The sequence below is a fragment of the Triticum aestivum genome, chromosome 7B (genome assembly GCF_018294505.1).
Source record: "Triticum aestivum cultivar Chinese Spring chromosome 7B, IWGSC CS RefSeq v2.1, whole genome shotgun sequence".
NCBI classification, from domain to species: domain Eukaryota; kingdom Viridiplantae; phylum Streptophyta; class Magnoliopsida; order Poales; family Poaceae; genus Triticum; species Triticum aestivum.
In genome coordinates, this window is record NC_057813.1 from 226,352,515 (window position 1) to 226,378,768 (window position 26,254).

The window sequence follows — 26,254 nt, forward strand, 5'->3', positions numbered from 1 at the left end:
TTAAGATTTCGTGCATCCAACCATAAAATCACATGACAACCTCTGCTTTTCCCTCTGCGAAGAGTCTATCTTTTACTTGTCGTCTTATGCAAGAGTCATGGTGATCTTCACCTTTCCTTTTTACATTTTATCCTTTGGCAAGTACCTCGTTCTGGAAAGATCCTGATATGTATATCCAATTGGATGTAAGTTAGCATGAACTATTATTGTTGACATTACCCTTGAGGTAAAAGGTTGGGAGGCAACACAATAAGCCACTATCTTTCTCTGTGTCCGATTAAAACTCCATAACCATAAGTATTGCGTGAGTGTTAGCAATTGTGGAAGATTAAATGATAGTTTAGTATGTGGACTTGCTGAAAGGCTCTTATATTGACTCTTTCCGATGTTATGATAAATTGCAATTGCTTCAATGACCGAGATCATAGCCTGTTGGTTCTCAATGAAGTTTCTGATTCATACTTGATATTGTGAATAGATTGTTACTTGAGCATAAGAAATCATATGACAATATATATATATATATATATATATATATATATATATATATATATATATATATATATATATATATATATATATATATATATATATATATATATTATAAGAATGATCATGATGCCCTCATGTCCGTATTTTATTTTATCGACACCTCTATCTCTAAACATGTGGACATATTTTTTGGTATCGGCTTCCGCTTGAGAACAAGCGAGGTCTAAGCTTGGAGGAGTTGATACATACATTTTGCATCATGCTTTTATATCGATGTTTATTGCATTATGGGACTGTTATTTCACGTTATGTCACAATACTTATGGCTATCTATTATATAATTAAAACAGAAGTCAAATAAGACACCACGTTCTTTCACATAAGTTAAAATAATAACCATCGTTGATTAGTAATATTTACGGCTAAGATTTAAAGATATTATGTTACATCCAAAAGTTATATATGTTGTACTGACACGTACGAAGTGCATGATTAAAAAGTTGGAAGTATATAAACTACAACTATTTTTTCTTTCTAAATATTGCCGGACATACATTTGCACATCTCAAAGTCCAGCACATACACGGGCTGGAAATGTTGCATGTCCTAATAGGAAAGGATGGGGGGATAAGCTCAGCCATGTACGTGCTACAAGCAATTAAAAAGGCTATTGGGATAAAACATGGAAGAGTTTGGAACGGATGCAAGTAGGAGACGTATCTCACATGATGAAAATTCCGAAACAGGAACGAATACATGCAAACCCATCTCATGTGATGAAAATTTCAAAAAAGAAAAAATAGTACAAGGTTACGATCAGATTTCCACACGTCTCGGCCACCTGAACCCATCTAAACAAGTACAGTCGGCCGCACAATCACACACCAAGCAATTAGAAGTCGAAAATCACCATGACTTGAACAGGTTGAAGTCAACGGAGCTACCACAAAAATCCATGCCCAGCCGCTTCACTTGACGTCCGACAAATTTACGCCAAAGCATGTCTGACGCCTGACGAAGCCATGCCAAATTGCTCCAATCAACGTTGGAAGAAGTCACGCCAAAGCACTTCTGGCCTGAATCATCAGATTTGGTGATTGTTATTTAGCAAGCTTACTTTTTCTGGCTAGAATCTTCATATATCCTATATTACTTGACATGAGCGACAACTTACAAGCGGACATAATTTGGACATTCAAGTGAACACAATGAGTGTGGGACTCAGTCAATCGTACGACCAATGAGCTTATTAGCCTAGATATGATACTAATGGATGAGCAGGTCTGTTTTTTATATATTTATTTGGGATTTTTTTCAAGTTAAGAAGCAGTTACTAACCATATCTGATTGTTTTGGCAGGGTGAAACAGTCCATGCTACTACCTGGAAGAACCTAATAGACATGTTTAGATCAAAGATCAATGAGAAATCTATTTATGCATTCAGCAATGTTAAGGTTGTGGAATCTACAAAATATAGGCCAATGAGCAATGAAATTAAAATATATTTTTGCATACAATACACAGGTAAAAGTTAAAAGGATCTTCGAAAGTTTTCCCAGATTATTTTCGCGAGTTTGCTACCATGGGCACACTACAAGGACAGAAAAAGATACACAATGCTTAGGTATGTTGATAGTTATAATTATGACTTCCAAATAATTAATATTTCTAATTGATAAATAATCTCCATATAAACAAATGTTATTGGACTACTAACACAAATGAAGCGCGTGGAGAGAACAATAACTTGCTTAATACATCTACATCTCACTTGCTGAACTCACTGGATGCGAAATCAGAAGAAGCACCAAAGATTGTTCAACAATTATGTGGGAAAAACTTATATTTTGATTCAAGCTCAATGATATAATCTCACCTTTGACACACAAAACTATGCAGTAAAAATACATTTGTGCCTGATAATAGGCTTGAGATGCTCTACTTGAACGATAAACCGAGGAGGTAGAGTTGCCTTAACTTTTTTCTTCAAAAATATGAAGTACCATCTTTAGAATTCCTTAACTAATTCATCTTACATATGTTTCACAGGAATTGATGGATGATACCTAATTAATGAAGAAGCACATGCCAGATAAAAAGGTGATTGATTTTTTAACTATACACACTTCAGATTTTAGAGATGTGTCTAATTTTTTAAATTTATATGTATGTAGTCACAGAATAATAAAGTTTCACCTAGCAAGCTTTCATGCGAACTGGTGCGTGTAAAAGAGAAACTACATGACAGTAATGGGAGTACATTACACAAAGAAGGGCGTCAAGACAAAATATCATCAGCAGCAGCACGTGAGCCCCATGGAGACTGGGATCTGTTGTGATATCAGATGACTCAGAGGATGAATGCACTGAGACGAATTTGCCAGAACAATAGGAAAAAGGTGTCCGCGGGAACAATAGACATGTTATACAAAAGCCAAAAATACAATGCTTGAAGATGAAGGAAATAGTACGACATACTATTTATATTGACCAAGTTAAGTAGGACTACCTGACATCGATCAGGATAAGGATACTTATTAGATTAAGCCTATGAGTGTTAGCAATATTCTTAGTCCAAAAAGATTTAAAACTTTCTTCATGTAGTTTCCTTTATGTGCATGCTATTTTATTTGAATCTGTATGAGGCCAGCACAATATACAAGAACATACTACAAGACCAGAGTTTGAGACATTAGGATTCACTTCACAATTTGAAGAAACTATACATTGGCAAATCTATATGACGCCACCACAATAGACAGGAACATACCTTGGTTTAGTAACTTAATAGCAGAACCGGATAGCAAATCAACGGCCTCTACTGTTGCATACCGCTAGCTTTGCCCGGCGCCGCCATTCTGACCAAAGACAAGGTTCCCATATTTAGACTTAGCAGCAAAGCAAATCCACTATCTAATCACATTAATTGCTAGGTCACTAAAAAAATTCTGGCAAGCAGAAGATTGTTTCTTGGTTACTTGATGAGGTGACCAGAAGTTACTTGAGAAAATTCAACATGTGAGCTTCTTCTGAACAAACCTATACCCAAATTAACATCTAAGGTGACATATTAACACACACAGAAGGTAATCTAATTACCAAAGCAGAGCAAAATAATCCATCCAATTAATGTTGGAAAAAGGTTTATTAAAACCTCAAATAGGATGAAAATACATGGATACAACTACAAGACTATCAAAAGCAGTTCATATTATAAATTTTAGAAATACATTCATACATGCACTTCTTTCAGTTCATTGTTCTTGGTAACCATCTATCTCATAAGGCCTTTGCAGTTTAAGGAAATAATGAAAAAAATCCCACTAACACATACTCCCTCCGTTCCAAAATAGATGACTCAACTTTATACTAACTTTTAGTATGAACCAACTTTCGGTTCATAAAGCCTTTTTTCAGAGAAAAGGCATCATGAATAAATCATTTCTTGCTAACATCAAACTAAAAAGAGATAATCTTCATTACAAAGGATGCATATCATCAATTGGCACTTGCATTTGGTAGTAGTCTAATAGCACCAACAATGAGGAGGCCAGCATGTCATGGAGGACAATAGCAGCAAGGCCAGCCTCTGTCCCGTACCTCAGGTTCCAGAACCAACAATCACCATCAGTCTGTGATTCAGTGATTTCCCTCACAGGCTCCTCCATGGGGCCAAGATACAACACCTCAGCCATGGGCATCTGGCCGTGAACATGAAGAGGTTGAGCAGTGCAGCTTTCATGTTTTCCCCGCTCCTCCCCATGGCTGCTCCGCCGGACTCGACGAGGTCGTCGAGCATCCACATCTCTCGGAATGAACAAACGCGTCTACGCACTCCGCGCACATGGCCAGCTGCAGCAGTAAATCGACGAGGAGAGATTGGAAGAAATGAATCAAGAAGCAGGATGGCTGGGGAATTACTTCGGTGATGGCTAGCGGCGACATCTTTGTCCGCCGGCTGTTAATCGGAGAAGATGACGCATGTGGATGGATAAGGATGCTGGTGGGGAACTAGGGGTAGACTGAGATGATAACAGGATTTCTTTTTCTTTTTCTTTTAGAAAATGAGGGAGTTCACCGTAGATGGACCGCAGGGCAGGGCCGCAGGGGCACTCAGATTTGGGCAGCAGCCTCGATTTCCCCTTTCAAAGACGATGAAGAAAAGAAAGGGAATGTGTTTTCCACTCATAGAAGATAGAGACGTACACATTCTTCTACAAAAACAAGGACGTACACATGGTGGGATGGGAATCACGTGGGCCAATTGGTTAGCCTGGATTGAGTAAGGTAAACAAGATATTGTATGTGCAACAAAAAAGGAAAAAGAAAAAATGGGCACAAAAACTAAAATAACAGATAAGTATAATTTAAAGAAAAAGAACCGCATATATGAAGCTAAAAGATTTAAACATGGAGGTTTCCAACGGACAATAATTTATAACATATGTGCAACATTACGGAAAGAAAATCATCATGACTGAAAAAAATGGAAGTCATTTATCCAAAATATTAAATAAATCAAAATCTAACTTATGTTACCGACACTCTTCACATCTTGCTATTTCTCCATCAATCTCCTTAACATGTGTATCATTTTCCTCAAATCCAACACGTGTCATTCACTATCAGGCTATGGCTAGATGGTTAGGTGGTCAGTGGTATCCCCAACCACAAGGGTTCTAATTATAATGCTCGCATTTATCTTGGATTTATTTCAAGATTCTCGGCGGCACACGTTCAGTCGGAGGAGACGTTTCCGTCGAGTACGAGGTGCGTGACTTTGTAAGACCTCAAGATGATATGTCGGCTTAGTCTTTCGGAGGTGCTCATAGGAGTAGAGTGTGCGTGTGTGCGTTCATAGGAGTGAGTGTATGTGCGTATATATGAGCGCTTGCATATGTATTGCGTTAAAGAAAATATAGATGACCTGCTGCCAATGACCTAAGACCCAGTCGAACAAATTTGTTACTCTTAGGAGGCACCAGGAATGTTTTTCTAACATAGTACAACTGAAGTTGCTCACATAGACGAGCATACACTCATCATTATGAACGCATGCACACACATCCCACTTCTATGAGTACCTCCGAAAGACTGAGTCGGCACATAGATTTTATGAAGTTACCACAGGCGCCTCGAAGTCGACGAGAAAATATCCTCGCACTTAAGGAACATCGTCGGAAGCTTAAAATAAATTCAGGAATAATGCGAGCACCAATTGTAAGTCTAGGACTTGAACCATACTAGACTGGGATATCATTGTCCTCCTAACCATCCAACCACAGATTGGTTCGCGAAGCATCATAAATGTTAGAATCAACATTTTTCTCTTAGATGCTAAGTGTGATTTTACATGGACAAAATTATATCATTCTCTAAGAAAATCAGTAAGAGTCTATACATCATAACCACCATTTATATCATCCTGATAGGATACATGCCTTGGAATACACACAGTAAGAAAAAATATGGATGAGCAAATTACTATACCAAAAAATAAAAATAATGCAGAGATAAGAATATATAGTCCTACATAGGTAAACAGCATGATACGAAGCTACTAAATAAAAGTCAAATGTAGAATGAAAAGTTTATTCTAGCCGCGCAAATGTGCGGGTGCACCTGTTAGTTCTCTCTTATTTTACAAGGTTTACATGAAGAGGAAGAATGCCGGCAGCTGGGATTCTGGGCTGGAAAAGGAGCAAATATTGGAGACCTATTCTGCACAGCTCCAAAAGTCCTGAAACTCCACGAAAGTCATTTTGGGAATTAATAAAAAATATTGAGCAGAAGAAATACCTGAGGGGGGCCACCCACCATCCACGAGGGTGGGGGGCGCGCCCTACCCCCCTGGGCGCGCCCCCTACCTCGTGGGCCACCTGGCAGCCCTCTGATGCCTATCTTCTGCTATACGAAGTCTTTTACCCTAGAAAAAATCATAAGCAAGCTTTCGGGACGAAACTTCATTGCATGAGGCGGAACCTTGGCGGAACCAATCTAGGGATCCGGCGGAGCTGTTCTGCCGGGGAAATTTCCCTCCGGGAGGGGGAAATCATCACCATCGTCATCACCAATGATCCTCTCATCGGGAGGGGGTCAATCTTCATCAACATCTTAACCAGCACCATCTCCTCTCAAACCCTAATTCATTTCTTGTATCCAATCTTTGTACCAAAACCTCAGATTGGTACCTGTGGGTTGCTAGTAGTGTTGATTACTCCTTGTAGTTGATGCTAGTTGGTTTATTTGGTGGAAGATCATTTGTTCAGATCCTTAATGCATATTAATACCTCTCTGATTATGAACATGAATATGCTTTGTGAGTAGTTACGTTTGTTCCCGAGGACATGGGTGAAGTCTTGCTATTAGTAGTCATGTGAATTTGGTATTCGTTCGATATTTTGATGAGATGTATGTTGTCTCTTCTCTAGTGGTGTTATGTGAACGTCGACTACATGACACTTTACCATTATTTGGGCCTAGAGGAAGGCATTGGGAATTAATAAGTAGATGATGGGTTGCTACAGTGACAGAAGCTTAAACCCTAGTTTATGAGTTGCTTCGTAAGGGGCTGATTTGGATCCATATGTTTCATGCTATGGTTAGGTTTACCTTAATACTTCTTTTGTAGTTGCGTATGCTTGCAATAGGGGTTAATCATAAGTGGGATGCTTGTCCAAGAAAGGGCAGTACCCAAGCACCGGTCCACCCACATATCAAATTATCAAAGTAACGAACGCGAATCGTATGAACGTGATGAAAACTACCTTGACGATAATTCCCATGTGTCCTCGGGAGCGCTTTTTCTCATTATAAGAACTTGTCCAGGCTTGTCCTTTGATACTAAAAGGATTGGGCTGCACTTTATTTACTTTCATTTCTTGTTACCCGTTACAAATTATCTTATCACGAAACTATCTGTTACCTACAATTTCAGTGCTTGCAGAGAATACCTTACTGAAAACCGCTTGTCATTTCCTTTTGCTCCTCGTTGGGTTCGACACTCTTACTTATCGAAAGGACTACAATAGATCCCCTACACTTGTGGGACATCAAGCCTTTCTAGCCATACCGGCAATACTAGCACATATATTCCAGCAAGTTCCACTTTACTGATTTTACTCTGATGCTTATGGTTTTCCCGTTATATCTACACTGTGATCTGTGTAGCTGCTTTGTGTCGCACTAGCAGCAGTCCACTCTTGAAGCTAAACACTGTAATGACTTATAAAATTGGCACCAAGGCATTGAGTGCCATTCTGGATGCAATGAAACGCATACGCTCCCCACCTGTTGACTCTTGTTCAGAATATGATCCTATTGACTCTTGTTCAAAATTGCCACATATAGAGAGACTGCATGGAATTGCATTTCTTTGGGCGCTGTGATTCATCATGAGTGGGCAACCAACATTGTATGCAATGAAGCGGAACCTCAAGAATATGCTTCCTCTTCCGTTCTTTAACATGTTCCTCTTTTGTTATTCTGTATTTAGTATGTATAGTATGTTCCTTGACAGGAAGGGGAGCAGGGACATCTGCAGTCAACAGCTGATAGAGCTGGCCTGTACGTGATCGATAGGCTTTCAATTACTAGCGGGAATACAACACCGTATTTTCAAGCCAGTTCCACTTTCCCGATTTATATATCGTGGTTATGGTGTACCCCTTTTATGTACACTATGATCTACCTAGTTGATGTGTGCTCTTGCTATCATGGTTTGGCAATAAACTCTCTATACAGTATATTATGAACCTATCATCTGCCAACTATCCTTACTTCTGGAGCCTATTTTTTTTGTGTACTTGTGCCAGATTATATTAATGCACGCACCATATTACAACACACATGAGCTCTCTCATCAGAATCCAGTGATAGCACACAAGTGTTTACAGTGGCGCCCCTATATTAGAATATCCTCTGCATTACAAAGATAATCTTACCACTATTTATGTTTTCATGGTTCTCAGATATTATACGTAATTACAGTGAATATCAGAATCCGCGCATCAGAAGAATATTGTGGAACACTGCAATGACTTACAAAATTGGCACCAAGGCATTGAGTGCCATTCTGGATGCAATGAAACTCATACGCTCCCCACCTGTAGATTCTTGTTTAGAATATGATCCTAATGACTATTCTAACCTCGAGGAGTCAAAGGCTGATGGCCTGTCCTGTTCACCCATCAAGGTGCATGTTCTAATTTGGCAAGGTTTTATTGATTGCGTGTATCTTGCATATCTTGTCTTGCATTTCTTCTACTTTGTTGCACCGTCATATGCTTAGTTTACTCATCATATATGTCGAGATGCCATGCCCATCCATTATCAATACATATTCCATCTGTCATCATACCATGTTTTTCCACTCAAATGTTGTTCTTGTGCATTAGACATCAAAAAGGAAGAGGGTGATTGCCGAACCTGAAGGAGCACCAGCAAAGTCCTTGAAAAACGTGGTGGTGCCGGAGAAATCAGACAACACCCCACTCATATTGGCTTTACAACCAGTGACACAAAATGTAGGACCGACTTCAGCAGACTGTACCCATACTTCACTGGCCACACCACTAGCCCCACTACACAAGACCTGCACTCTAGCAAAAGGTATGCCGATTTCAGTTGCCATAGCACCATCCGTACCACGGAAAAATCCCACTCCAGCAAAAATTACAGCAAGCCCAAAGACCTATCCCAACTACAGAAACAACCAATTTCTGCAGATTGGAACCCATTCCAGTTATTTCCAGTTTAAAAGACAATGCTTTCAATGTTGTTAGGGACTACGTGCATATATTCCCATCATGGGAAGATTATAGTGAAGACAAACACCATTTTCACATCTTCCTGTCCCACTTACGTGTAAGTGCTATTATTCATGGTGATTATTTTCCTGTTTTGTGCTGATTGAACACATCAATGATTTACATTACATTGTTGTAAGTAGGCGAGGGTCAATCTCGATAGTCATGACGAGCAAAGCTTGCTTGCGCTTTTCAAGGAAGCATTGCAGCAATATCGGTGTTACCTGAGGAAATCACACTTTGATGGCAAGTCTATAAACGAATTTCTGGCGAAGTCTCCTGTGCTAAATTTAGAAGATATTGAATGGAAAAACCTTGTTATGCACTGGTCTCGTTCCCAGGATGAGGTATTGTCTATGATATCGCATGACAATTTGAACTTCTACTTTTCCACATGTGCCTTACAGATCTTTTTTGCAGGAAATCTGCTCGAAGAAGAATTTCGGTTGAAAAGAACGACAAGATATCGCAAATATGCTGCCCGCTGCTTTGCTCTTGTTAGTACCTGTAGTCATGTATCACTGTACCTATATACATACCTGGTTCATTATGTGACAGCAGTATGCGTGATAACTTGCTTATCAATTGTTCGCTCCGAATTATCTGATTTGTATGAATGGTTACATTAGTGTAGAATATATCCAATGCCATTGAATGTTTTTAGCTCTGCATTGTTCTTGTAAGTACCTATTGTCCTTTATCAGTGTACTTATATTGATAGGTAGTTGTTCATGTACCATCACTCTGCAGCTTATTTTCCTTCATCCTCCATTTTCTACACATCAGATCTATATTTACTCTTACCATAATGTTGGATAACACCGATGGTACTGAAGAAGTTTAGCTCTGCATTGCTGTTGGTTGTACCTTTTGCCTGTATCACTGTACTTACATTTATAGCTACTTGGTTATGTAGCATCACTCTTCATATTATCCTAAATATTATCCATTTTTCTTATATTATCACATCTATATTTACTCTTAACAAAATGTAGAATAAAGGCAATGCTTATGAAGAAGATTCTGTGGTAAACTTCTTGAATTGCCCCCCCCCCCATCAGCATGGACAAGGGCTTTATAGAGCCTGTCTTCATCAATAATGTAAGTTTGTCCTTCTCAAGCCTTCAAACTTGGTTGTGTATATTTGGTTAGGCATGACTGCAACAACTGTTTATTTTTGGTGTTTGCATCAAATTGCATGTTTAAAGTTTGTTATGTAGTTCATAAACAAAAGTTTGTCCTTCTCAATTTAAGTTTTTAGTTGTACAACCAAGTTCCTTCTTCATACCATGTAAATTAAACTATACAGAGTAAGTGATCTTCTTTTGCACTGCATGTATGCTTCTATTCTTGATCCGTAATCCGGTGGTGCGGTGAACCTACCCACTACAGCACAATGTCATATTCTGCAATGTCTTAACAATGAACAATGTCATATCATTCTACTATTATTTAAACCGTCTCTTTATTTGCCAATCTGAAATGGGATAATTTGACAGCACACTAACCATTAATACTTATGAGTTCTTGATCAGTAATCTAGTGGTGTTGTGAAGCTGCCAACTCCTTCACAACGTCATTTCTTGCCATGTCTTAACCTGAACAATACCATATTGTGTTAATGCTATTTTAAACTATGTCACTTTATTCGTCAGTAAGAAATGTGATGAATTGTCCGCACTGATACTTATATGTGCAAAACCTGTCATTTGCTTGCTTGTTTATCTTTCATTGTGAGGAGGATATAAGTGTCAAACAAGCGCAGTCTCATCAGCTTGCTCAGTTGCTTGCACTGCAGCTCCCGAGCAGGGCTAACCTTTCTTGAACTCTATTGAAGTGTTGTCGGTTTTGTATATTATTTTGTCGGCGTGTTTATTTGCACTGGTGGCGATCTTTGATGCCTAGTGTATGTAATCTGATGTCTACTTGTGCTTTATTATCATAGTGGAGAACTTTGATGCCTAGTGGATGTAATATGCCGTAATTTATTTATTGTATAGTCTAGGTTTTTTTCTTATTCACGATGCTGCAGTTATTTTACTGTATATATATCCTGTCTTCGCAGTAAACCGGCTAAACCATAAAATTACGGTACATAATCGGGCCGTCATGCAAATCACTATGTATGATCCGCATCATGGGCCCCATCATCTTGGTCTGTTAACAGGCCTAATGTAAACTGACCCACTAATAGATTCGGGCCTTTAATAGGCCGAGTAAACCACCGGCCCTATTTTCGCAACAAAACTCAATGGGCTTTTAGGAGGCTGAAAAGTAGGTTGGGCCTGAAACGTGCCGAACAGCTCACGGGCCGACAGCAGGCAGAAATAGACCCCGGCCCATGATTGTGCCAATCAAATCACGGGCTTTTAACAGGCCAAAATTGTCTCGGTCCTTGTTTGGCCCAATCATATTATCGGCTGTGAGCAGGTCGGATGCAAACCAGGCCGTAGTTAGGCCCAACTATATGACGGGCTTTTAACAGGCTGAAATAAATATAGTGCTGAAATGTTAAACGGGCCTTTAACAAGCCGAAACTAATATCAGGCCGAATTACTAAATGGGCCTTTAGCAAGTGGGCCCAAAAGCATAACGTCCAGTTGATGGGCCGAATCTGATATGGGCCATAATTTGGCCCAAAACCTGGTAGGCTTTTAACGGGCTGGGTCTCATATGGGCCTTTATTAGGCCCGGAACATGGTAGGCTGTTAATGGACCGGATCAAATATGGGCCGGCATTTGGCCCAAAACATGACAGCCTGTTCATTGGTCGGCCTACTAGTGTCCTCAAAATCTTGTGGACCTTCAACTAGACTGGCCCATTATGGTCGGCAAAATCTCGTTGGCCTTTAGCTGGGCTGGCCCATTATGGTCCGCAAAACCTTGTGGGCCTTTAGCTGGGCCGGCCCTTTATGGTCCACAAAATCTCGTGGGCCTTTAGTTAGGCTGGCCCATTATGGCCCACAAAATTTTGTGGGCCTTTAGCTGTGCCAGCCCATTATGGTCCGCAAAATCTCGTGGGCCTTTAGCCGGGCCGGCCCATTATGGACCGCAAAATCTTGTGGGCCTTTAGTTGGGCCGGCCCATTTAAACTTTATGGGCCACTTTTGGGCCGGTCCACGTGTCAACATATCATAGCGCATCTCGCCCATTGGATGAGTGACACCTGTGCCAATGCGGAGCTGACACGTGTTTCCTCCAGCCAATGATGATTTTACACGTGGAAAATCCCCATTGGTTCGGGCTGTTAACGGCTTATCGGATCCAAAACCGGACCCGATAGCTTAACGGCGTTCCGTTACGGTGGATGCCACGTGTCGGTCACCCTTAACGAAAGCACTTCTGTGACGCGCGATTTATTGTCATGGAAGTGGACACTTCCGTGAGGATAATTTTGGTAATGTCATGGAACACTTCTATGACAGCACAGGTATGACTATCTTGATTCTGTCATAAAATCGTCATGGATGTACATGCATGACAGAAAACGTGACCTACTGTGACAAACACGTATCATCACGGAAGTGTATTTTTTTTATAGTGGAGGAGGGTGCCGCACACGGCTAAACAATTATTTGGGGTGTGCTAGGCGCTCCCCCCCGCATATATATAGGTGGGAGGGGGAGGAGAGAGAGCCAGGAGGAGCCTCAAGTAGGACCGAATCCTACTTGGGTTCCTCCCTAGCCGCGTGCCCCCTGCCATATCTATTGGAGGGGGAGGAAAGAGGGGGAGGGGGAAAGGAAGGGGGAATCCTATTCCCTTTCTTTCCTTTCCTCCTTCTCCTTTCCTTCTCTACCTTGGCTAGCCCATATGGGAGGGCGCACCAGCCCCTTATGGCGGGTGCGTTTCCCCTCTTGGCCCATAAGGCCGGCCGGCCTTAACTTGATCTCACCCAACATGGTCAAGAGGCTGCAGATCCCCAATGAGGACCTCGAAGAGACGGTCACATTCCAAGGGATCAATCCGGGGAGGAGTCAGCCCAAGGGAAAGGTCACACTACCAGTTACATTTGGTGGCGACCTCAACTACAGGACGGAGAGGATCGTTTTTCATGTCGCCGAGATCCCGTTGCCGTACAATGGGATCCTTGGTCGCCCCGTGCTGGCCAAGTTCATGGCAGCGTCGCACTATGCCTACAACAAGTTTAAGATGCCTGGCCCAATGAGCATCATCACCGTCGGCTGCGATAGGAAGGACACACTATTTGCGCCGATCAGCTCTATCGAGAGGCGGTTGCAGCATCTGTTGGGAACGTAGTAATTTCAAAAAAATTCCTATGCACACGCAAGATCATGGTGATGCATAGCAACAAGAGGGGAGAGTGATGTCCACGTACCCTCGTAGACCGTAAGCGGAAGCGTTATGACAACGCGGTTGATGTAGTCGTACGTCTTCACGATCCGACCGATCCAAGTACCGAACATACGGCACCTCCGAGTTCAGCACACGTTCAGCTCAATGATGATCCCCGGACTCCGATCCAGCAGGGTGTCGGGGATGAGTTCCGTCAGCACGACGGCGTGGTGAAGATGATGATGTTCTACCGATGCAGGGCTTCGCCTAAGCACCGCTACGATATGACCGAGGTGGAATATGATGGAGGGGGGCACCGCACACGGCTAAGGAACGATCACGAAGATCAACTTGTGTGTCATGGGGTGCCCCCTGCCCCCGTATATAAAGGAGCAAGGGGGAGGAGGCCGGCCCTAGGAGGGGGCGCGCCAAGTGTGGAGTCCTACTAGGACTCCCTCCTAGTAGGATTCCACCTCCCTTGTTGGAGTAGGAGAAGGGGAAAGAGGGGGAGAGGAAGAAGGAAAGGGGGGCTGCGCCCCTTGTCCAATTCGGACCAGAGGGGGGGGGCGCAGGCCTCCTTCCTTTTGGCCTCTCTCCTCTATTCCCGTATGGCCCAATAAGGCCCATATACTCCCCGGCGAATTCCCGTAACTCTCGGTACTCCGAAAAATACCCGAATCACTCGGAACCTTTCCGAACTCCGAATATAGTCGTCCAATATATCGATCTTTACGTCTCGACCATTTCGAGACTCCTCGTCATGTCCCGATCTCATCCGGGACTCCGAAATCCTTCGGTACATCAAAACTCATAAACTCATAATAAAACTGTCATCGTAATGTTAAGCGTGCGGACCCTACGGGTTCGAGAACTATGTAGACATGACCTAGTACTGTTTCCGGTCAATAACCAATAGTGGAACCTGGATGTTCATATTGGCTCCTACATATTCTACGAAGATCTTTATCGGTCAAACCGCATAACAACATACGTTGTTCCCTTTGTCATCGGTATGTTACTTGCCCGAGATTCGACCGTCGGTATCCAATACCTAGTTCAATCTCATTACCGGCAAGTCTCTTTAATCGTTCCGTAATACATCATCCCGTAACTAACTCATTAGTTACAATGCTTGCAAGGCTTAAGTGATGTGCATTACCGAGAGGGCCCAGAGATACCTCTGCGACAATCGGAGTGACAAAACCTAATCTCGAAATACGCCAACCCAACATGTATCTTCGGAGACACCTGTAGAGCACCTTTATAATCACCCAGTTACGTTGTGACGTTGGGTAGCACACAAAGTGTTCCTCCGGTAAACGGGAGTTGCATAATCTCATAGTTGTAGGAACTTTGTATAAGTCATGAACAAAGCAATAGCAACATACTAAATGATCAAGTGCTAAGCTAACGGAATGGGTCAAGTCAATCACATCATTCTCCTAATGATGTGATCCCGTTAATCAAATGACAACTCACGTCTATGGTTAGGAAACTTAACCATCTTTGATTAACGAGCTAGTCAAGTAGAGGCATACTAGTGACACTATGTTTGTCTATGTATTCACACATGTATCATGTTTCCGGTTAATACAATTCTAGCATGAATAATAAACATTTATCATGAAATAAGGAAATAAATAATAACTTTATTATTGCCTCTAGGGCATATTTCCTCCAGTCTCCCACTTGCACTAGAGTCAATAATCTAGTTCACATCACCATGTGATTACCACGCATAGTTCACATCACCATGTGATTAACACCCATAGTTCACATCGTCATGTGATCAACACCCAAAGGGTTTACTAGAGTCAATAATCTAGTTCACATCGCTATGTGATTAACACCCAAAGAGTACTAAGGTATGATCATGTTTTGCTTGTGAGAGAAGTTTAGTCAACGGGTCTGTCACATTCAGAGCTGTATGTATTTTGCAAATATTCTATGTCTACAATGCTCTGCACGGAGCTACTCTAGCTAATTGCTCCCTCTTTCAATATGTATCCAGATTAAGACTTAGAGTCATCTGGATCAGTGCCAAAACTTGTATCGATGTAGCCCTTTACGACGAACCTTTTGTCACCTCCATAATCGAGAAACATATCCTTATTCCACTAAGGATAATTTTGACCAATGTCCAGTGATCTACTCCTAGGTCACTATTGTACTCCCTTGCCAAACCAGGGCAGAGTATACAATAGGTCTGCTCCATAGCATGGCATACTTTTATAGAACCTATGACTGAAGCATAGGGAATGACTTTCATTCTCTTTTTATTTTCTGCTGTGGCCAGGATTTGAGTCTTACTCAATTTCACACCTTGTAACACAGGCAAGAAACTCTTTCTTTGACTGTTCCATTTTGAACTACTTCAAAATCTTGTCAAGGTATGTACTCATTGAAAAAACTTTTCAAGCGTCTTGATCTATCTCTATAGATCTTGATGCTCAATATGTAAGCAGCTTCACCGAGGTCTTTCTTTGAAAAAAACTCCTTTCAAACTCTCCTTTATGCTTTGCAGAATAATTCTACATTATTTCCGATCAATAATATGTCATTCACATATAGTTATCAGAAATGCTGTAGTGATCCTACTCACTTTCTTGTAAATACAGGCTTCACCGCAAGTCTGTATAAAACTATATGCTTTGATCAACTCATCAAAGCGTATATTCCAACTCCGAGATGCTTGCACCAGTCCATAGATGGATCGCTGGAGCTTGCACATTTTGTTAACACCTTTAGGATTGACAAAACCTTCTGGTTGCATCATATACAACTCTTCTTAAATAAATCCATTAAGGAATGCAGTTTTGTCTATCCATTTGCTAGATTTCATAAAATGCGGCAATTGCTAACATGATTCAGACAGACTTAAGCATAGATACGAGTGAGAAACTCTCATCGTAGTCAACACTTTGACCTTGTCGAAAACCTTTTGCGACAATTCTAGCTTTGTAGATAGTAACACTACTATCAGCGTCCGTCTTCCTCTTGAAGATCCATTTATTCTTAATGACTCACCGATCGTCGGGCAAGTCAATCAAAGTCTACACTTTGTTCTCATACATGGATCATATCTCAGATTTCATGGCCTCAAGCCATTTCGCGGAATCTGGGCTCATCATCGCTTCCTCATAGTTCGTAGGTTCATCATGGTCTAGTAACATGACTTCCAGAATAGGATTACCGTACCACTCTGGTGTGGACTGTACTTTGGAAGACCTACGAGGTTTCTATAGTAACTTGATCTGAAGTTTCATGATCATCATCATTAGCTTCCTCACTAATTGGTGTAGGAATCACTGGAACTGATTTCAGTGATGAACTATTTTCCAATTCGGGAGAAGGTACAAATTACCTTATCAAGCTCTTACTTTCCTCCCACTCACTTCTTTCGAGAGAAACTCCTTCTCTAGAAAGGATCCATTTTTAGCAACGAATATCTTGCCTTCGGATCAGTGATAGAAGGTGTACCCAACAATTTCCTTTGGGTATTCTATGAAGACGCACTTCTTCGATTTGGGTTCGAGCTTATCAGGATGAAACTTTTCACATAAGCATCGCAGCCCCAAACTTTAAGAAACGACAACTTGGGTTTCTTGCTAAACCACAGTTCATATGGTGTCGTCTCAACGGATTTAGATGGTGCCCTTTTAACGTGAATGCAGCTGTCTCTAATGCATAACCCCAAAACAATAGTGGTAAATCAGTAAGAGACATCATAGATCGCACCATATCCAATAAAGTGCGGTTATGACGTTCGGACACACCATAACGTTGTGGTGTTCCAGGTGGCGTGAGCTGTGAAACTATTCCACATTGTTTTAATCAAAGACCAAACTCGTAACTCAGATATTCGTCTCCGCGATCAGATCGCAGAAACTTTATTTTCTTGTTACAATGATTTTTCCACTTCACTCTGAAATTCTTTGAACCTTTCAACTATTTCAGACTTATGTTTCATCAAGTAGATATACCCATATCTGCTCAAATCATCTTGTGAAGGTCAGAAAATAACGATACTTGCCACGAGCATCAACACTCATTGGATCGCATACATCGGTATGTATTATTTCCAATAAGTCAGTAGCTTGTTCCATTGTTCAGGAGAACGGAGTTTTAGTCATCTTGCACAAAAGTCACGGTTCGCAAGCATCAAATGATTCATAACCAAGTGATTCCGAAAATCCATCTTTATGGAGTTTCTTCATGCGCTTTACACCGATATGACCTAAACGGCAGTGCCACAAATAAGTTGCACTATCATTATTAACTTTGCATCTTTTGGCATCAATATTATGAATATGTGTATCACTACGATCGAGATCCAACAAACTATTTTCATTGGGTGTATAACCATCGAAGGTTTTATTCATGTAAACAGAACAACAATTATTCTTTGACTTTAAATGAATAACGGTATTGCAATAAACATGATCAAATCATATTTATGCTCAACGCAAACGCCAAATAACATTTATTTAGGTTTAACACTAATCTCAAAAATATAGGAAGTGTGCGATGATGATCATATCAATCTTGGAACCACTTCCAACACACATCGTCACTTCACCCTCAACTAGTTTATGTTTATTCTGTACCTCCTGTTTCAATTTTTCTAATCTTAGCAACCGAACAAGTATCAAATACCCAGGGGTTACTATAAACACTAGTAAGGTACACATCAATATCCTGTATATCAAATATACCCTTGTTCACTTTGCCATCCTTCTTATCCACCAAATATTTAGGGCATCTCCGCTTCCAATGACCATTTCCTTTGTAGTGTAAGCACTCAGTTTCAGGCTTTGGTCCAGCTTTGGGCTTCTTCGCGGGAGTGACAACTTGCTTGCCATTCTACTTGAAGTTCCCTTTCTTTCCCTTTGCCCTTTTCTTGAAACTAGTGGTCTTGTCAATCATAAACACTTGATGCTCTTTCTTGATTTCTACCTTTGTCGATTTCAACGTCACGAAGAGCTCGGGAATCGTTTTCGTCATCCCTTGCATACTATAGTTCATCACGAAGTTCTAGTAACTTGGTGATGGTGACTAGAGAACTCTGTCAATCACTATCTTATCTGGAAGATTAACTCCCACTTGATTCAAGCGATTGTAGTACCCAGACAATCTGAGCACATGCTCACTAGTTGAGCGATTCTCCTCCATCTTTTAGCTATAGAACTTGTTGGAGACATCATATCTCTCAACTCGGGTATTTGCTTGAAATATTAACTTCAACTCCTGGAACATCTCATATGGTCCATGACGTTCAAAACGTCTTTGAAGTCTCGATTCTAAGCCGTTAAGCATGGTGCACTAAACTATAAAGTAGTCATCATACTGAGCTAGCCAAACGTTCATAACGTCTGCATCTGCTCCTGCAATAGGTCTGTCACCTAGCGGTGCATTAAGGACATAATTCTTCTATGCAGCAATGAGGATAAACCTCAGATCACGAATCCAATCTGCATCATTGCTACTAATATCTTTCAACACAATTTTCTCTAGGAACATATCAAAATAAACATATGAAAGCAACAACACGAGCTATTGATCTACAACATAATTTGCAAATTACTACCAGGACTAAGTTCATGATAAATTTAAGTTCAATTAATCATATTACTTAAGAACTCCCACTTAGACAAACATCTCTCTAGTCATCTAAGTGATCACGTGATCCAAATCAACTAAACCATAACCGATCATCACGTGAGATGGAGTAGTTTTCAATGGTGAACATCACTATGTTGATCATATCTACTATATGATTCACGCTCGAGGCCATATCAACTAAACCATAACCGATCATCACGTGTTCCGAGGCCATATCTGCATATGCTAGGCTCGTCAACTTTAACCTGAGTATTCCGCGTGTGCAAAACTGGCTTGCACCCGTTGTAGATGGACGTTGAGCTTATCACACCCGATCATCACGTGGTGTCTGGGCACGACGAACTTTGGCAACGGTGCATACTCAGGGAGAACACTTCTTGATAATTTAGTGAGAGATCATCTTATAAAGCTACCGTCGAACTAAGCAAAATAAGATGTATAAAAGATAAACATCACATGCAATCAAAATACGTGACATGATATGGCCATGATCATCTTGCGCCTTTGATCTCCATCTCCAAAGTACTGTCATGATCTCTATCATCACCGGCACGACACCATGATCTTCATCATCTTGATCTATATCAATGTGTCGTCACATGGTCGTCTCGCCAACTATTGCTCTTGCAACTATTGCTATCGCATAGCGATAAAGTAAAGCAATTATTTGGCACTTGCATCTTATGCAATAAAGAAACGACCATAGGGCTTCTGCCAGTTGCTGATAACTTCAACAAAACATGATCATCTCATACAACAACTTATATCTCATCACGTCTTTACCATATCACATCACAACATGCCCTGCAAAAACAAGTTAGATGTCCTCTACTTTGTTGTTGCAAATTTTACGTGGCTGCTACGGGCTGAGCAAGAACCGTTCTTACCTACGCATCAAAACCACAATGATAGTTCGTCAAGTTAGTGCTGTTTTAATCTTCGCAAGGACCGGGCGTAGCCACACTCGGTTCAACTAAAGTTGGAGAAACTGACACCCGCCAGCCACCTGTGTGCAAAGCACGTCGGTAGAACCAGTCTCGCGTAAGCGTACGCGTAATGTCGGTCCGGGCCGCTTCATCAAACAATACCGCCGAACCAAAGTATGACATGCTGGTAAGCAGTATGACTTGTATCGCCCACAACTCACTTGTGTTCTACTCGTGCATATAACATCAACGCATAAAACCTGGCTCGGATGCCACTGTTGGGAACGTAGTAATTTCAAAAAAATTCCTATGCACACACAAGATCATGGTGATGCATAGCAACGAGTGGGGAGAGTGATGTCCACGTACCCTCGTAGACTGTAAGCGGAAGCGTTATGACAACGCGGTTGATGTAGTCGTACGTCTTCACGATCCAACAGATCCAAGTACCGAGCGTACGACACCTCCGAGTTCAGCACACGTTCAGCTCGATGACGATCCCCGGACTCCGATCCAGCAGGGTGTCGGGGATGAGTTCCGTCAGCACGACGACGTGGTGATGATGATGATGTTCTACCAATGCAGGGCTTCGCCTAAGCACCGCTACGATATGACCGAGGTGGAATATGGTGGAGGGGGGCACCGCACACGGCTAAGGAACGATCACGAAGATCAACTTGTGTGTCATGGGGTGCCCCCCTGCCCCCGTATATAAAGGAGCAAGGGGGGAGGAGGCCGGTCCTAGGAGGGGGCGCGCCAAGTGTGGAGTCCTACTAGGACTCCCTAGTCCTAGTAGGATTCCACCTCCCTTGTTGGAGTAGGAGAAGGGGAAAGAGGGGGAGAGGAAGAAGGAAAGGGGGGCTGCGCCCCTTGTCCAATTCGGACCAGAGGGGGGGCGCAGGCCTCCTTCCTTTTGACCTCTCTCCTCTATTCCCGTATGGCCCAATAAGGCCCATATACTCCCCGGCGAATTCCCGTAACTCTCGGTACTCCGGAAAATACCCGAATCACTCGGAACCTTTCCGAACTCCGAATATAGTCGTCCAATAAATCGATCTTTATGTCTCGACCATTTCGAGACTCCTCGTCATGTCCCTGATCTCATCCGGGACTCCGAACTCCTTCGGTACATCAAAACTCATAAACTCATAATAAAACTGTCATCGTAACGTTAAGCGTGCGGACCCTACGGGTTCGAGAACTATGTAGACATGACTTAGAACTGTTTCCGGTCAATAACCAATAGTGGAACCTGGATGTTCATATTGGCTCCTACATATTCTAGGAAGATCTTTATCGGTCAAACCGCATAACAACATACGTTGTTCCCTTTGTCATCGGTATGTTACTTGCCCGAGATTCGACCGTCGGTATCCAATACCTAGTTCAATCTAGTTACCGGCAAGTCTCTTTATTCGTTCCGTAATACATCATCCCGTAACTAACTCATTAGTTACAATGCTTGCAAGGCTTAAGTGATGTGTATTACCGAGAGGGCCCAGAGATACCTCTCCGACAATCGGAGTGACAAAACCTAATCTCGAAATATGCCAACCCAACATGTACCTTCGGAGACACCTGTAGAGCACCTTTATAATCACCCAGTTACATTGTGACGTTTGGTAGCACACAAAGTGTTCCTCCGGTAAACGGGAGTTGCATAATCTCATAGTTGTAGGAACTTTGTATAAGTCATGAACAAAGCAATAGCAACATACTAAACGATCAAGTGCTAAGCTAACGGAATGGGTCAAGTCAATCACATCATTCTCCTAATGATGTGATCCCGTTAATCAAATGACAACTCAAGTCTATGGTTAGGAAACTTAACCATCTTTGATTAACGAGGTAGTCAAGTAGAGGCATACTAGTGACACTATGTTTGTCTGTGTATTCACACATGTATCATGTTTCCGGTTAATACAATTCTAGCATGAATAATAAACATTTATCATGAAATAAGGAAATAAATAATAACTTTATTATTGCCTCTAGGGCATATTTCCTTCAGCATCTGCCGCCAAGGCACCTGCTCCTGCCACCGAGAAGAGGACCAGTAAGGCTTCGGCCGCCGACAAGACTGCTGGCTCTGGCAAGGGCTCCTGCACCTTCTCCGACAAACGTGCCTCCTAGGAGTGCTGTGTTTCCGCCGAAGACGTATTAGAGAGATCTACCGGTAAGAGCAAAAAGTCCAAGGCGTCCCCACCGGAGACCAAGAAGGTGTTCGTCAAGGAGGACGGCACGGGCGGAGCTTTCGTCATAAGCTCCACGCTTGACAGTAAATAGGAACGTGCGCTTGTCGCCTTCCTGATGGCGAATGTCGACATGTTTGCATGTCAAGCATCCGACATCTCCGGTGTTCCCAGGGAGGTGATTGAGCACCATCTTGTTGTCTGCCCTCATGCACGGCCCGTCAACCAGAAGGTCGGAAAGCAAGCTTTGGAGCGACAAGATTTTATCGTCGAGGAGATCAAGAAGTTGGAGGCAGCAGGTTTGGTCAAGGGAGTTCTCCACCGATGTGGTTGGACAATCCGGTCGTAGTACGTAAGGCAAATGGGAAGTGGAGGCTATGTATCGACTATACTGATATCAATAAAGCCTGTCCTAAGGATCCTTTCCCATTGCCACGTATCGATCAGATAGTGGACTCCACTGCTGGGTGCGACCTGCTGTCGTTCCTTGATGCTTATTCAGGGTATCATTAGATCTTCATGGCGAAGGAATATGAAGAGAAAACCACGTTCATCACCCCATGTGGTACGTACTATTTTGTACGGATGCCTTTCGAGTTAAAGAGCGCTGGTTCAACGTTCGCTCGAGCAGTCCAAATTGGTTTTGAGCCCCAACTCCATAGAAATATGGAAGCTTACATGGACGACATAGTGGTCAAAACCAAAGATAAGGATACGCTCGTGCAGGACCTGGAAGAAACTTTTCCAAACTTGCGCAGGATCAACCTCAAGCTCAACCCAGAGAAGTGCGTGTTCGGCGTTCCGTCCGAAAAGCTTCTTGGTTTCTTTGTGTCTCAACGTGGGATCGAAGCCAATCCCGACAAGATCAAAGCAATCGAGTAAATTGAGGCGCCAAGACGGGTCAAAGATGTCCGGAGACTTGCTGGCTGTATCGCCGCCTTGAGTAGGTTCATCTCTAAGTATGTCGAGCATGCACTCCCCTTTTTTAAATTTTTGAAAAAGGCGTGTCCAATGAAATGGACCCCAGAGGCAGAGGTAGCACTACAAGATTTAAAGAGATACCTCTCCTCTACGCCAATACTGGTCGCACCCAAGCCACGAGAGCCGTTGCTGCTGTACCTGGTGGCAATGAATCAAGTGGTCAATGCCGCGCTAGTGGCGCAGAGAGAAGTCGAGGAAGAGGCGACAACAGCGGCAAGGCCCTTAGGAGAAAAGCTGGACCCGGTGGGCTCCGATCCCGGCAAGGGAAAGCCCCCGGCAGGACCTGATCCTGGCAAGACAGCACCTGCGCAGGCAAGCGAGGTAGAGTAGAAGAAGAAGGTGGTGCAGCACCCAGTCTACTTTGTCAGCTCCCTTTTGCAGGGGGCTAGGTCAAGGTACTCTGGGATGCAGAAGTTGCTTTTTGGCCTCCTTATGGCCTCGAGAAAGTTGCGTCATTATTTTCAAGCACATGCGATCACTGTCGTCACTCACCTCCTGTTGCAACGGATTTTGCACAATCCAGACGCGACAGGGGGATTGTGGAGTGGGCAGTGGAGCTATCAACCTTTGGGCTCAGGTTTGAAAGTACCTCGACGATCAAGAGCAGAGCCTTGGCAGAATTCATAGCAGAATGGACATCCATGCCCCTTGAAGAAGTTCAAGAAACCACCCTTCCCGCCAAAGAGGCAAGTAGTCATTGGCTTATGTACTTCGATGGAGCCTTCTCGTTACAAGGTGCAGGTGTCGGCGTGTTGCTCGTCGCGCCCACCAGAGAACGCCTCAAGTACGTGATCCAGATGCACTTCCCCCGGGAGAGGCCAACAAACAACACCGCAGAATATGAGGGGCTGCTCGCTGGTCTTAGGATCACGGCCGACCTCGGGATCAGGTAGCTTATTATCAGAGGAGACTCACAACTTGTCATTAGGCAAGTTGAGAAGGATTATCAGATCCTACTGACAGAGGATTACGTGGATGAAGTGAGGAAGTTGGAAGAGCGCTTTGACGGTCTACAAGCAGAGCATGTTCCTCGAGCAGAGAACAACATTGCCGATGACCTGTCAAAGTGCGCTGCCCTCAAGCTACCCGTGGAACCAGTTACCTTTGTGCTTCAATTAACTCAGCCATCCGTCAAGCCATCAGCGAAATAGAACAAGCGAAGGAAGGCAGGGCCTGGCGAGTACTTTCCTGCTGAGCTCCCAGGAGCCGCCGGCAAAGAAGTTGCCGGGTACCCCAAGCTTGCAGAGGAGCAGCAGCTTCCGATGGGGCCCCAGGCCCTTGCCGTCGAGGCAGCTACCCCCGCAGTGGAAGACATGCCTTTAGTCCTTGTCGTCGAGCCCCAAGCTCCGGTATGGGCACAACATACAGTCCGTTTCCTCCAAACGGGAGAGCTCCCGGAGGAGCGGGAAGAAGCAGAAAAAGTAGCCCGTCGGTCCAGCATGTATCAGTTCATTGACGATGCCCTTTATAGAAGAAGGCCGAACGACGTGAAACTGAAGTGTACTCCTCGGGAGGACGGACTGGAGTTGTTGGCAGAGATACACGGAGGCATATGTGGCTCCCACATAGGGTCAAGAGCCCTTGCCGGCAAAGCATTCCGGCAAGGTTTCTTCTGACCCACTGCCCTCCAGGATGCAATGGCACTAGTAACCAAGTGTGAAGCGTGCCAGTTTCATTCGAAGAAGCTTCATCAACCAGCTCAAGCCCTTCAAACAATCCCTCTCTCCTGGCCTTTTTCAGTCTGGGGGCTCGACATACTGGGCCCCTTTCCCCACGCTGTCGGGGGCTTTGAGTACTTGTACGTCGCGATTGACAAGTTCACAAAGTGGCCGGAAGTGGAGCCAGTGAGGAAGGTGACAACACAATCAGCCGTCAAGTTCTTTAAGGGACTTGTGTGCCGTTTTGGTGTGCCAAACAGAGTCATCACCGACAACGGCACACAGTTCACAAGCCGCACCTTCATGCAGTATATCCAGGACCTTGAAGCAAGGTATGTTTTGCTTCTGTTGCTCATCCAAGAAGCAATGGACAAGCAGAAAGGGCAAATGTTGAAGTGTTGCGAGGCCTCAAAACAAGGACTTTCGACAAGCTACGCAAATGTGGAAGGCGCTGGATTGATGAGTTGCCAACTGTTCTTTGGTCAATCAGAACGACACCAAATCGAGCCACTGGCAAGACACCCTTTGCCCTGGTCTACGGGGTAGAAGCAGTTCTCCCCACTGAACTCATATATGGGTCACCTCAAGTGCTCGCTTATGATGAGCTTGAGCAAGAGCAGTTGTGCCAAGATGATGCGACGCTCCTTGAGCAAGATCGTCTTCGAGCTGGTGTGTGAGCCGGTCGCTACCAGCAAGCCTTGCACCGCTATCATAGCTGCAAGGTTCACGCCCGAAGCCTTGAGGAAGGCGACCTTGTTCTTCGGCGTGTTCAGTCCACCAAGAATTCCAACAGGTTGACGCCGAAGTGGGAAGGCCCCTATCAGGTAATATGAATCACCTGGCCCGACGCAGTCCGCCTGGAGACCGAAGATGGCATTCCAGTGAGCAACTCCTGGAACATTGAACATCTTCGCAAGTTTTACCCATAGGGCGTGGTTGCCGGGAGCTCCGGCAACCCCCTTTTTTGTACTAGCCTTGCCGGCAAGGCATATAACCCTATGTATAGAGCCAGGCGCAGACCCTGCACGCAGTGAGATAGTTTTTAGCTTGTACAGTTTCCTGCTAGTTTCCATGTTCATATATATGTATGCATGCGTACTTGTCCAGGATATTATGCTTCCTCAGATTTTAACAGGTGTTGGGAAACCGCCAAGATTCCAAACCCCTGTCCTCCCTTCCCTCCGGCCGCAGTGACAACACCCCGGCAAGAGATTGAGAAGACTGCTTGGCACGGCGTCTCCATCAACAACTTAATCAGATAAAGTTCCTCCCCTGCCCATTC

At 43.3% G+C, this 26,254-nt stretch overlaps 1 long non-coding RNA gene across 4 annotated transcripts; it reads right to left on the minus strand.

Moving 5' to 3' along the window:
* Nucleotides 1–1,175: 1,175 nt before the first annotated feature.
* LOC123159452 (uncharacterized) lies at nucleotides 1,176–4,686 on the minus strand. 4 transcript variants are annotated; one of them, XR_006479702.1, is made up of 5 exons: nucleotides 4,094–4,682; nucleotides 3,264–3,351; nucleotides 2,759–2,823; nucleotides 1,831–1,874; nucleotides 1,176–1,568 (listed from the first exon to the last, which is right to left on the minus strand). It is a non-coding gene; the product is annotated as an uncharacterized lncRNA (long non-coding RNA). The 4 variants fall into 4 exon arrangements; XR_006479701.1 differs by having other exon boundaries at nucleotides 1,831–2,823; nucleotides 4,094–4,686; XR_006479703.1 differs by lacking the exon at nucleotides 1,831–1,874 and having other exon boundaries at nucleotides 4,094–4,681.
* Between the last annotated feature and the right edge of the window lie 21,568 nt (nucleotides 4,687–26,254).